Below are 14,611 nucleotides of genomic sequence, written 5' to 3' on the forward strand. Positions count from 1 at the left end.
GCCCTCGGGCAGCCCAGATCTACAATCCCAGACAGGGTTGGGTGGGAAAGGACCTTAAATCCCACCCAGAGCCACCCCAGCCATGGCAGGGACACCTCCCACTGTCCCAGGTGCTCCAACCCCAATGTCCAACCTGGCCCTGGGCACTGCCAGGGATCCAGGGCCAGCCAGGAATCTCAGCCCAGCCTTTCACAGGGAAGATTTCCTTCCCAAAATCCATTTAAATCTCCACTTTTCCAGAGGGAAATCACTCCTTGTGAACCTCCCAGTGAAAATCCCACATTCCAGCCTGGTACTGGACACTTCCAGGGGCACCTTCCCCACCATCCCTGGCGTGCTTCACTACTCCGAGGTGCAAAGGAGGAGTAAGGGATGTGGAACAGGCGCTGTTGTTCTTTCTCAATCCCGCAGGTATCGCATCCGTCCCCTTGCGAATCCCCGAGCATCCGGCCACAGCCTCCTGTGCGTGCTCCCTCTGTAAATCCCCCCCCCCCCCCGAAATTTGGGATGTTTTTTTCCCCCCCTTTCTCCACGCGGGGAAACGTTCCATCGGAATGGCTGTGAAATGCAAATCTCCGCTCCCTCCGCCGTGCGCTGATTACGGGCTCATTAAAATGCGTAACCCAAAAAAACTCTCTCCCCTCATTACGGAGCTGTGCTCTGTATCACTGCACGCTATAAAGCAGCTGCGTGTTGGCTCTTTGATATTGGAAACCCTATTGTCATTAACCTCATTATGACAATACTCCTTTATGATATTTGAAGCGCCTGCCTTTCAAGGAGGATGCTAGAAGGGTGATAATATTTTGCTGTTTTGCATAATGCAAAGTGTGGAGGGATGGGGGGGGTGGGAAACAGGCGGCAGGAGATGAGGAGACTTGGATTATTTATTAGTATCCTCGGGAAAGGTTCTGCTTCTGGAAGTTGAGACACCAGTAAATGCTTGTGTTTTGGACAGGGATCTCTCAGCAGGTGGAAAAAATGGAAAATGTGGGTTTTACCCCAAAGTTTTGTGTTGCTGTGGATAAATGACCTGAGTTATAGGAGACCTGAGGTGGTGCATTGGGAATTTCTGAGGTGCTAACCCCACGTGGATCACTCTCCCCTGAACTTATTCTTGCTTGTTGTAGGCTCCATCCTGAAGAAATATCCCCTGAACACGGTAATTCTTCTAATCAGGAAAGTTCTTCTAGTTTTTACAGGTTTTTAAACTTTTTTTTTCTTTTTTTATCTTGACTTTGGGAGGAGCTGGAGCTACAGGTAGTGTCCAATGGGCAGACACACCTTGGATCTGCACAACTGCAAATGTTTGTTCTCTTTCCTTGCAATCCTTAATGCTCCCGTTTTTACTGGGCTGGATCCTTCATGGAAACCTAATTTTGGGCTTGGGGTTTTTGTTTCCATATCTCAGAAAGAGAAAAGGAACAACTGGAGAGGGTTCAGTGCAGGGCTGGCACAGAGGTTGTGGAGTCTCCTTCCCAAGTGCAGGTGATCAGAACCCACCTGGATTTGATCCTGTGCAACCTGCTCGGGGTGAAGCTGCTCTGGCAGGGCTTGGAGCAGAGAATTGCCAGAGTTCCTTCCAGCCCAGCCCCTCAGGGATTCTGAGCAGGGCAGCAGAGGTGTGGGCAGTGCTGCATCCTCCCTCCTTTTCACGGCCTCAGGGGAGCTCAGGGGGGACAGCAACAGGAATTTCCCCATGGAAAGGGTGGGCAGGGATTGGAAGTGCCCAGGGAGGGTTGGATCCCCATCCCTGGAGTGTCCCAGCAATTCCTGGAGGATTCTGAGTGCTCTGGGGACAAGGTGGGGATGGGGCACAGCTTGAACTCGATCCGGAGATCTTTTCCAAGCTCAGCAGTTTTTGCCACCCTTAACCAGCATTTATCACCAGTCAAACACCACAAGTTCCAAACCAGAGCAGGATTCAGAGCCAGGACCTTCCCTGGCATCCCCTGCTGTGGCTGAGGCAGCTCTGAGCTCTCCCTCTCGGGTGGTGAGGAGGGCAGCAAACCCCACCCAAGCCCTGACGCCTCCTTCCAGCCCATTCCCAAACTTCGGGGCTGTTTTGTTGACGCTGCACAAGCGATGCTGCATCTGCATTTCTGATTGGGAATGCCTCTTTCCATCCGAGTGCACTCCAGTTCGGCTGCCTCCTCTCTGGGGTGAATAACAAAGAGCATGCCAGTTGTCTGGAGGAGCAGAGGCTTTCTGAATCACAAAAGAGCCCATTTGATCAGAAAATCTAATAATGTGCAACACTTTTGTGAACCAAACCCTGTGTGACCAGCTGGAACTTTGAAAAATTTCACAAGAAGCCGTGGGGACAATTAATCACAACAGAGGCAACTTTTATGCAATTTCTGAACCAGCATGGAGTTACATAATCAGTGCAAGGGCAAGGAGGGCTGGGGATGCTTTAGGGGAGGAGATTTTGTGTACAGACAGTTTGTCCAATGACAAACAGGGAGAGCCAGGGTGTTTAGCTCCCATCAGCAGCCTCAGCTCACATTAAAGACACATTAAACAATTTATCCTTTCCGTGGTTTTGTCCTGGATGTGGTTTCCTCAAGATTTTGGAGCACACGTGCAGGACTTGCTGGCTGTGGCTGCTCTGCACAGCAACGAGACATCAGTGATCAAACAGTGATTTAAAACATGTTAAATTTGGGAATTAATGTGATTCCAAGTGTTTTTCTGATGACAGGTCTGCCAAACGTCCAGCTCCCCGATTGTGCTGGGTTGGACATCTCATATTTCACTGTACATTACAGGAGAGCCTCAGGAGCCCAGTGATATTCCAGGAAGGCAACTGTGCAGAATCCCAGAGTCCCTGAGGTTGGAAAATCCCTCCCAGACCATCGAGCCCAAGCTGTGACTGATCCCCACCTTGTCCAGGAATTCCTTGGACACCTCCAGGGCTGGGGACTCCAAACCTCTCTGGGCAGCCCCTGCCAATACCTGACCACCCTTTCCATGAAGAAATTCTTCCTGATATCAAAAGATACGTAATCATTAATTAATTATTTGGGGTGCTGGAGGGAGAGCTCTTCCCTGCATGTTTAATTCTGGGGCTGGTGGGCAGGAGGGGCCTGAGGGTGAGGAAGTTGAGGTGCTCAACCCTTGGGCTGTCCCATCCCACCACAAACTGGGGCTAATTGTGCCAGATTTGGACAATCTGCTCTGGCAGGGAGTGTCCCTGTTTGTGGCAGGGGGTTGGACAGGATGGTCCTGGAGGTCCCTTCCAACCCAACCCAACCCAGTCTGTGCCCCAAGAGCCATCCAGCTCTTCCATGGCCGTGGGTTATCCATGCAAATTTCACAAGATATCAAACTCTACCCCCTTTATTAATTATTCTCATCCAAAATCACTTATTTGCACAAGCCAGCCCCACTCCTGGCTCCTTCAGAGTGCTGCTGGGGAGGGAGGGATGGCTCTGCTGCTGGTACCCCTGCAAACATCCTTTCATTTCCTGCATGCAGGTTAAAATCCTGCATTTCAGCTCTTTCTTCTCTTTCCTTTTTAGCGAAATCTGCTTAAATTTTGAAATAGGTTCTTGAACAGCTCCAAAGGCCCTCCCTGGTGAATTCCTGCACCATTAAGGCTGCTCTTTACGGATGTTTCCCGTTCGTTTTGGTGCAATGAAATGGCAGTTCTGTCTCTCACATGATGGGTAAAAGCTGCAGTAAACTGAAACTGAAACAGAAGTACAATCCACAAGGGAAGCACTACCACAGGTTTAATGTATTCCCCCCAGAAATCACCAAAGTCTTTCAGGGTCTCGTGTGTTCATGGTTAAACTTGTGCAGCTCTGCCTGGCTGAGGGCAGCTGTGTGGTTCACATTTTTGGGGTGTGGGGGTGGTTTGCAGGCAGGTGCTGAAGCTGCAGGAACCTCTTTGCTTTCACAAACTCCGAGCTGGAGCTGCTGGTGCAGCTCAGAAATCTTCCCTGAGGTTTGGTGCTGATTCCCCGTGGGTTTGTGACTCTGGGCAGGGAGGGTTTGTGCTTTCTGGGAGTGCAAGGGATGACAAAACAACCCATGCACGTTGTTATTTCATGGAATCACTGAGTATCCTGAGCTGGAAGGGATCCACAAGGATGGAGACAAACCCCTGGCCCTGCACAGACACCCCAAAATCCACTGAGGGCATTGTCCAGATGGAGCTCGGGCAGCCTCGTGCCCGTTCCCTGGGGAGCCTGGGCAGTGCCAGCCCCCTCTGGGGGAAGAACCTTTCCCTAAATTCCAACCTAAACCTCCCCTGGCAGCACTTCCAGCTGTTCCCTCAGGTCCTGTCACCAGAGCCTTCATGCACAGCTCATTACACAAAACAATTATTTATTTCAGTCCACATTTTGCTGGGAATGTTCATCCAACGGCTGCACCATGAGCTGCGATTCCAGCCAGCTCTGGTGCTGTTGTCAGAGCATCAGCAGGACACACTCCCCAAAAATGCCTCCTGCCCTGTTCTGGAATGCAATTAGAATTGTGTTTGTGTTTGTGCCTCTGCTGGGAGCCCAAGTTTCCCAATTGCTGAGCACTTTTCCCGTATTTGATATCTTTTTCCCTTTCCTTCAGCCCCAGAGAATCTTTATAAAACGCTGAAGTGCTGAACTCTGACCGGGAAGGCAGGAAAAAGTGGGAGTGTGGAAGGCAGGAGGTGGCAGCTCAGGCTCAGGATCAAACAAGGATTAAGAAATGCCCAAATAAGAGGAAACAGGGACAGAATTCCCAGGTGAGCTGGGGAGGAGGAGCTGATTTTCCAGGCAGGAACTGGGCTGTGGGATCCCAAACCTCTGCCCCTCATCCTGGTGCTGCTGCTCCAGTTTCTCTGTTGTCTCACACTGAAAATTTGTCACCGAGTCTGCAATGGAAATACTTCTGTAATTGCCCGTATTATATGGATCATTGACCTTCAACAGGGAAGCTGCTGAAGCAACTGTCCATTTATCTGGAAAATTACCACATGGCAAGAGCACATTAGGCTGCTTCCCTCTGTCTGCTCCAGCACGGGCTTTTAGCTGCTGGACCACAAATCCCTGCTCGTGGTTCCAGCTGCAGCTTTGCTGCTGGGATGCAGAAGGGAAAAGGGATGTGACAGTGGGGTTTGACATCCTCAGAGGGACAGCAAATCCCAGGTTGGGGTCCTCAAGTTAGATTTCAGGTTGAAAATAGAGATGTGAAAGTCGTAGGTCAAGGGAATAGTGTCAGAGATGATCGGCAGCCTGCAGGGCCAGTGCTCCTGCCACAGAACAGTGCCTAAAATAAAGCTTAAATACAGTGATAATATCGAAATAAATTAGAAATACAATATTGGGGCATTGGAATGTGCTTGTCTGTGCTTTTGCTCCAGCCTGGAGCATTCCCAAAGTCCTGGCACACCGAATTCCAGCAGTGCTGCTTTGCATGGAGTTGCCGGTGGGGTTGAGGGGATGAAGGTTCAGCATTTTTAGAGAATCCCAGAATGGTTTGGGTTGGGAGGGACCTTAAATCGCCCCCAGTGCCACCCCTGCCACGGCAGGGACACCTCCCACTGTCCCAGGTGCTCCAGCCTGGCCTGGGACACATCCAGGGATGGGACATTTTCCCCAAATTCTGCCTAGTTCAGTCACGGGTGGTTTGATCACATCCCAGGCTCCACAAGTGAAGTTATCAGGCAGAATTTTCTTCACTTTCAGCACTTTTGTGGCATTAAAATTCAAGTTTCAGGCACAGTATTTTTGGAAAACCTGTGTGTGCCCAGCTCTGCTTCTCATGGAGGGCTGGCTGCTTAGAGACCCTCGTGTCCAAATGAATTTTGGGGGCAAAATAAACCCCGTTTAATGTTTGTTTAGCAAAATGTGTTTACGGGGATTTATTTATGGAAACAGCTTCAGGTAAAGCAGGGGAATGAAGCCAAACTTTTCAGCTCCAGTTTTGTGCAAAATGATTAGAATAGGATAATTTACTATAAATACACCGTGTTGTTTCCTGCCCAAGTGTGGCTGAACTTTCCAGCTCCGACTTTTGGAGCTGATGTTTATCAGGCAAAACAAAGGATAAAATTAGCTGCTCGTGAAGTTCAGCTCCACTTCTCTTATCTTGTAATTCTGTCTGAGGGTTTAAAAAAAGCTTCATGAAAAAGCAGCTCCTGGAGCCCAAGGCCATGGGATGTCCTTGCTGGGGCTCCAGGGCTGAGCATCCTCCAGCCACTAATAAAAATTCCTAATATCACATATCCTAAAAACGCAGTTTTATTGACCTTTCCTCAAGCACTGGCAGTGCCTTGAGCTTTAATTCGATGTGTATTAATAATCCATTTAAAAGAAACATTTCCTATTTTCCTTGAGATTCTTGCTCAATCCTGAAGCAGTTTTTGTTGGGATTCTCCAGCTGGATTATTCCTTTGCCTTATCCCATAATTTGCAGCACCCTCCCATGAGCCCAGCACCTCAAAATACACCCCCCCTCCAATTTTCTCCTATAAATATTTGTATTTTTACCCACATCACTGGTGGGGAAGATGCTGGAGGAATCTGGAGCTGGTGGATCAGATCCCTTCCTCACTTCATTTCATCCTTTAAGAAACTAACTGATTTTTTGATTTTTCCTCCCCACGTGAAATTTTACCTAGAAACAGAGAAATTTAAGTTAAAACACTTTAATTGAAGATATTCCTCTAGATCAGGTTAAGACATCTCTTAACCCTGGTGAGATGGAGGAGTTGTTTTGGGAGAACTGGAATTTGCTGGAATTGTCTGACCCATGAAATTCCAGAGACAAGAGCAGTGAATCTTCTGCCTGGGTGTTTTCTTTCTCAATCCCACATTAAACTTTGGGCTCAATTTCCAGGAGAAGTTCAGCAATGGAAAAAAGAAAAAAACATTTTAAAAGCTGAGTACCTTTTAGATATAGTTTATAGCTAAAAGTTTTCAACAAGCTCATTCAGAACTTGCATGGAAAGTTTGGAGATTTACTTTTAAAGACTGTAATTAATTGTAATTTAATCTGGCCCCTAAGCAAATGCCTTGAAACACATCTCTTGTTTCTCTTCTTTCTTTTCTTTCCCACAATTTATGTTATCCTGGGATGTGCCAGGATCAGGATTGGAGCAGCCCCATCTGCATCAGGCTCACATCACACTCTGCTGTGACTTTGGATGCTGCCATAAATCAAAATATTCTTAAATTTAATCTTCTCCTTAGTGCTCTCCTGTGTCTTTTCCTTTTCCAGGCTGCTTCCACTGTGTTGTTCCATTGAATCCCACGTTGGAGGCAGAGCATGGCAAGGCTCAGGAGAGGGGCAGCAGCATCAGGAGCCACCCCAAGGGTGCTGAGGTGTCTGGAAATTGGGACCAGCACAGCCAGGGTGAGGCAGTGGTGAAAGGGGGTCGTGATAAAACATTTGTGTGGAATTTTGTGCAGCACTTGGAGCAAAAGAGAAATCCTTAATCACAGGATAAACTTAGAGGTGAAGGTGGTGAAGATGACTGAAGTTCCAGGGCAGGTTGGACATTGGGACAGTGGGAGGTGTCCCTGCCATGGCAGGGGTGGGATGGGGGGGATTTGGGGTCCCTCCCAGCCAAACCAGTCTGGATTCCATGCTGGAATGATGGGATGAAGTTCCCGTTTCACTGCAGAGCAGGGATGTTCATAAAAGAGGGGCCAGGCAGCAAATGGGGGCTGAGTTTTGTTCCAGTGGTGAGGAAAAGCAATCATGGGTAAATCTGGGATTTTCAGCCCTGCAGGCAGTGAGGGTGTCCTGGCCAGGAACTGGGGTGGGACAGGGGCAGGGGACAGGGGGCCTGGAGCTCACCTGTACCTGTGCAGAGCTGAGCATACAGCACCTGTCAGGTCCTTTTACACACCTGGTGTGACACAGAGTGCCCTGAGCACCCTGCACCTGTGCTGTGACACACCTGGTGTGACACAGAGTGCCCTGGACACCCTGTACCTGTGCTGTGACACACCTGGTGTGACACAGAGTGCCCTGGACACCCTGCACCTGTGCTGTGACACACCTGGTGTGACACAGAGTGCCCTGAGCACCCTGTACCTGTGCAGAGCTGCAGCTCCTCTCTCACAGGCAATCTCTAAATATTTGCATTTTCCTCTGGAGCTGCCCAGCAAATGCTGGGAGCAGGATGAGGCCCCAGCCAGCCTTTGTTTTGTTAGTGAGAGGAGTTTGTTCCAGGCTTCATTTGCACTCCCTAAGCCTCCCTGTGATCTGCCTCGTGCATCTGTTTCCCCTTGATCTCGCTGCCTGACTGGCAGCTACTTTACAGCAGCATTATCTGTCAAAACATTATTTAATGGAATCCCTTCTAGAAGGAGTTTTTGTTATTATTAGAAATCAAAATGCAGTGATAATTGAATCCCTTTGTATTCCCTGTGTAATGCAGGGAGTAAGACACATTCACACCTGAGGGGAAAACACATCTGGGTTTCCTCTTTGCCCCAAGTCCAGGAGCTCTCCCTCTGCCTGGCTTTGATTCCCCTACCTTAGAGGGGGAGGAAATTTGCAGCGTGTGCATCTCATCTGAGGGAAACAATGCCATACATACACTGATTTTCTTTTCTTAATTTTTTTTTTTTTCCCTGCTACAGGAGTGGCATTAAATAAATACATAGCAGGCTGCAGTGTCACAACAAGGAGATGTACAATTACGAAGACAAAATACCCCAAGGAAATCAACACAAGGCTTATTAATATCCAGGCCTGCAGAAGACAACTGTCAGACAATTGGTCAACAAGGTACATGGTATCTGTTAGATACTGACTAACCCATTATGATCTTTATGAAGTGTCCTTTTGGGGGTCTAGATCTTCAAATATGAGTTGGAAGACCCTTTTCTTTTATTAGTTGCTAAGCTCTTTATACTTTTACCATATTGCGGCAGGTTAGAAGTCTGAGCTTTATTGTCTTATGTTATTGAAAATCCAGATTCCCGCAGCCTTCTCCCTCAGGTCAAGATTTGTCTGAGAATACATTCTCATTTCTCCATGTACAAAGGCTGTCTGGAGAGAGGCAGAAAAAGATTATGACTGTAATATACTTAAATCCAATTTATTTGCCTGACTAGAAACTTCCACACTTCACAATTGCTTCCTACAGAAGATTTTGTATTTAATTCCTTCATCGCAGCGAGGAGCGGGAGCGATCTGAGTCCTCCAACAGGTCTGTGCTCCACACACACACACACACCTGAGCCAGAGGAGAGGGATGCAAGCTGCAAATGGACACTGATTTTGCACAGTTGCCGTTTATTTCTGCTTCGGGATCCTGATTTTGGGAGGGATTTTTCGATGCCCTTTGCAGAGCTGGGGTTTGGGGGCTCTGGGGGGGCTCTGAGCACCCTGTGAGTGCACTTGGATGGAGACATCACTGGGCTCCGTGACTTCATTCTCGTGCTGCCCTCTCCGTTCTGCTCTGACAGGAGCAGCTCAGCTGCTCTGCTCACGGCCAGGGCCCGGGGCTATTTTAAACCTTTATTTGAGAAGGCTTGAAAAGCCCTGGCTCGGGTTTCCTGCGCCCTTTCCCTAAGCAGGGGTGGCACCAAAGCCTTGCAGCCTGGCTCCAAAACAAACACGGCCAGTGCAGGATGCTCTGGGCCAGCTTGGGCCTCACCAACACCTTGGTTTGGGGGGATAAACGTAAAATGGGCTGAAAATACTCTTTGCAAAGTGCAAAGCACGCTTTTTCCTGGAGATAATACATTTTCTTCAGCACAGAATTGAGAAAAGGTGCCTAAATCTATTTGGCAGCAGGGCACGGGGCTGGGGCAGCCTTTGGGAATACTCAGGTGTGTCCAGGGAGGGGATTTGGGAAGGGGTGGGGGGCCCTGAGCCACCTGGAGCCCCAGCCTTTGCACTGTCCAGGACACTGCCCAGAGCTTGGGAGACTTGTAAGGGATGGGTAAAACCTCACAAAGGCATCAGGAGCTGCTGCTGCCGTGCCTTGGCTCCTGCCCCTGGATTTGGGACTCGTTGCTTGGGCAGGGCAGTGCCCAGAAATGTCAAAAAAGGAGAATTTCTTCAGCTGTGAGAACAAAAGTGGACAAAAGCAGGGCACAAAGGTGGATTAGTGTGGAGGTCAGATGGCCTGGGGTGATGATGAGGATGATGATGATGATGATGAAGGTGATGGCACCACCTCCATGGCCAGCAAGGGCCCTGCAGCCCCTCTGCAGCTCCTGGCATGGGAGCCCTTGGGATTTTGGGGATGCTGGGGCAGGTGGGTGTGGATGTCCCACCTGCACAGGTGTCCCTGGGGCTAGGGACACTCCAAAGAGGGTGGCCAGGGCTCCCTGGGGTGCTGGGGACAGCAGGGACAGAGCCAAGGGCTCAGGAGATGGGGGCTGGGATGCTCAGACAGAGCCTTTGGGACTCTCAGACAGGATCTGGTGGCCACTGGGCTGCCACAGGGCAAACACCCTGAAGCTGCCTCCTTCTCATTGGAGATTTTCCTTCTACTTCAGAGCAATTTATCTGTCCTAGGACCAAAACCCAGCCTAAAAAAGATGAGAAATCCACTCTGGCACAGCTGTTTATTTGGTTTTTTAGCCATGAAAAGAGATCTCAGCTCAGTTCTTGGTTTGAAACAGAGACAAACTTAATTTTCCCAGAAAACACCATGGCACTGATAACTTCAGAGCATCTGGGCTGGATAAAACTCCTTTTCACCACAAAATGTATTTAATTGCTCCCAAATTTCTGCATCTGGTAGAATTCCAGGATGTGGCTGTGTGTGGCTTGTGCTTTCCAGGAGCACCATCCCTGCATTCACCCTGTGAGCTGGAGCCCTGAAATTCCCTTTCCACCTTTCCCAGCTCTGTCCCTGGGCTGGTTTTTGCACGGCCATGGCGTTGGATTTTTTTCATTTCCCTCCCAATCTTTTGAACAAATTCTCCTTTTCCAAGTCTGCACCCTCTGGGGCTCTAAAATCATAACAATTAATGCTGGCAAAGACTCCTGAAGCCACCTAAGCCATCCCTCCTAGGACAGGATTGTTGGAGCAGGCAGAGAAATTAATGGAGAGGAGAGGCTCAGGAGCCAGGCAGGGACCTGCTCCCGAGCTAAAGTCGGGCTAAAAAGTTGAAATCACCTAAAAAATCTGCTGGGGAGGGGGGAATGGCAGAGCTGCTCTGTCACCAAGTGCTCGATAGTTCATACAGAAGGAATTATAATCACTCATTTGTCCCAATTTTAACTCTTCTTTCAACATTTGCTCTGTTGATTTTTTTCCCCCCCTTATTTTGATTTTTTTTTTTTTTTTTTTTTTTTTTGCAGATTTTGTAGCAACAAGGAGTGATCAAACAGATTTACAATAGTCGGTGTTTATCACCCTTCCAGAGGCGTTAAGTGGCTATAAATGCATATGAAATATCTGTGGTGGATCCCTCGCCTGCTCAGCAATGTGTTCTTCCTACGTTCCTAATTGCTAGCAGGAAAAATAGGAGGAATTTGTTTACCAGCTTCCTGCATAATATTCAGACATCTGGAGGTCTGGATGGTGTTCCTGGGGGACAGAAAATACATCAAGGACAATTAGACAAGCGGGGAGCTGCAGCCATCAGGGAATTTCCCAACCATGGGAAAAGGTTCTGAGCACCCACCCGCCCTCCCTGGGCTCCCCTGCTCCTCCTCCTCTCCCTGACAAGTTTTTCCCTGCTCCTTTTATCATCCTGACTCGATGATCTTGGAGGTTTTTTGGGTTTTTTTTTTCCTTAAATTATTTTCTGACCTGCTGGTTTCCATTGTCCCCATCCCTGTCCCTCGTTTCTGTGTGAATTGTCACACAGCAGGGATGGCACCCTCAGGAAAGTGAATTTTGGTGCACTACAATTGCTGCCTGTGTCTCTGAAGGGTGATCTGGGCTCTTTTTAGGGACTGTAAATAAATACCTGGTCACCACCCTGCTGTGGGAGCCCTCACTTCTGGCTCCTGTCACACACCTGAGGGGACAAACTCCTTTTTGAGGGCTCCTCTGGGCTCCTGCCATCCCTCAAAAATCCAGGGATTGCCATATGAGAACCAGGGAGCAACAGTCCCCGTGGGGCTGCTCTCATCTGTGCCACAGATGGGTTATTGATGATTTTCTGTTTCTTATTTAACAGCTTGAGATCAGCAGAGAGAGACTGTGTGGTTTGATTGAAATCAGCCAAGGAACTGCTTTTAATCATGATTTAAATAAAAAAAAAAAAAAAAGAAGAAGTGAGAAGCGTTGGTTTAAGTAATTGATTTTTAAATTTGCTTCGCATTTGGGTTTTTTCAGTTGCCTAAATAAAGTCCCCTGTCCCCTTTGGGGGTGTCCTGGAACCACAATTCTCTCTGTAACACATTAGGGCCAAAGACCACGTGCTTTCCACGTGTGTATTTTGTAAACCTGCTTTAATTTCATTTTTATACAAACCCCCACTTATCTGCTGTATTTTTATTCCTTTTTTTCGTTGCCTGTGTTTTGTAATTCCTGGTATCAGGCAATGGCAGGAGGTGATTGGAAGGCAGCCAAGGGACACTTTTTCCTGGAGATAATACATTTTCTTCAACACTGACGTGAGAAAAGGTGTTTAAATCTATTTGGCAGCAGGGCACGGGGCTGGGGCAGCCTTTGGGAGCACTCAGGTGTCCCCAGGGAAGGGATGGGGGTCCCTGAGCCACCTGGAGCCCCAGGACCCCCCCCAGGATCTCCCCCTGACCTTCTGCTGTGTGGAATTTGCAGATCTCATCCTCTCACATTTTTGGGCAAAGACAGGAGTCCAAATCCAGCCTGGGACAGTGGGAGGTGTCCCTGCCCAGGGCAGGGTGGCACTGGGTGGGATTTGGGATCCTTTCCAACCCAAACCAGGCTGGGATTCTGGGATTCAATGGAAGTGTGAGCAACAGGGAGGGGAAGCACAGGGGGACCCCTTGGAGCACCCAGAAATTTTTAATGTAGGGTTAATTTAATTTATCCCCTTCCATTTCTGTGAAGTCCTTCTGGCCAAGCTGGTGCCAGGATGGGTTTGGGTGGGTTTTGGGGTGCTGGGCTCCATGGATGGCTTCACAGAAATTGTTAATTTAGGGTTAATTTAATTTAATTTATCCCCTTCCATTTCTGTGAAGTCCTTTTGGTCAAGCTGGTGCCAGGATGGGTTTGGGTGGGTTTTGGGGCCCCTGCCCCATTGGGCTGGGCTCTGGGGATGATTTTCCTGTGGATATTCCCATTGGAGAGCAGGAAGCTGAGCTCCTGCTGAGGCCAAATAAAGTTTGTGAACTCATGGAGCTGATTCCAACCCAGCTGCTGCTGCTGCTCCAGTTCCAGGGAATTCTGGAATTGTCTGCCCAGGAGGTGGTGGAGTCACCATCCCTGGATGTGTTTAAAAAAGGGACTGTGCTGTGGTTTATTGGAGGTGTTAGGGCAGGGGCTGATGATCCCAAAAGTCTCTTCCGTGAATTCCTCCCCATGAGGATTCCTCCCCATGGCACCAGCCCAGGTGTGGATGGAGCCGTGCCAGGAGCACTCCCGGCTTTCCTGAAGGGTTGATCGATATCTGAGCCGATCTTCAGCTGCTGCAAAGGTTATCCTGGGAGCTCTCCCTGCAGATAAAACAGAACGTTATGTCTTCCTCAGACTGGCTCAGAATTGCAAATCCTGGGAGCGAGCCAGGCTGGGACACTCGCAGGCAGCTCCGGAGTGAGGATTGGAGCAGCCGAGGATGCTGAGCTGCATCCCGTGCAGGGCTGCGAGGACAGGAGGGAGCTCCTGCAGCATCCTCAGGGATTGGGGAGGGGATGCTCTGCTGGAGCAGAGCTGGGCAGAGCTAAAGGAATAAAACAGGGATTTATTAAAAGGAATAAAGCAGGGATTTATTAAAAGCCCTTCCAAGGCTCCACCCTGGGCAGTGCAGGAGCCCCAGATGGGCTCAGAGTCCCGAGTTTCACACTTGGATCACTTTGGGTCCGTTCCCACCTTGGCTTCATTGTCCAATCCCAGCTCCAGGCTCTGCACTCCCATCCTCCCACATTCTCTCCTCCACTCGCTGCTCTTTGCACTTTTTGGGGCTGGAGCTGCAGCGTGTCCTTGGTTGTGGGGCTGGCAAAGGATTGTTTGGTGTGCCTGAGCTGGGAGGAGAGCTGGGAACACTTTGTGTGCACTTCAGAGTGACATCCCAGGGCAGGATAGAATGTGGGAAATAGAAAAGCTGAAACCTGAGGGGTCGGAGGGGACGGAGGGGACGGAGCAGTGCGGGCAGATGTGAGCCCGCAGCTGCAGCGCTGAGCGAGGCTCCACGAGCGGTGCTGGAGCTCCTTCCTGTGGTGGCAGAGATGAGTTACGGCTGTGGAGCTCCAGCCTGGCTCGGGAATCAACCTGAGCATGAACATCCATCCCCACATCCAGCCGGGACAGCAGGAGCAGGGTGAGCCCCGGGACACTCCGGGGCATTGGGGGGCTCATCCCAACCTGCCCTGGGCCAGCCCATCCCGCAAAGCCGCGATTTCTGTGCCCTCAGGTACCAACCCCCTGGAAAAACTCTGCTTTTCACCTCAGAGCTTCGAGCCAGCTTCGAAATTTGAGTGATAAAATTGAAATCACAGGTGTGTAGTGAAACATAGTGCTAAGTTTTAAATAGTGGTAAGTGTAGAACAAAATGAA

Source organism: Sturnus vulgaris, chromosome 8, assembly GCF_052056855.1.
Source record: "Sturnus vulgaris isolate bStuVul1 chromosome 8, bStuVul1.hap1, whole genome shotgun sequence".
NCBI classification, from domain to species: Eukaryota; Metazoa; Chordata; class Aves; order Passeriformes; family Sturnidae; genus Sturnus; species Sturnus vulgaris.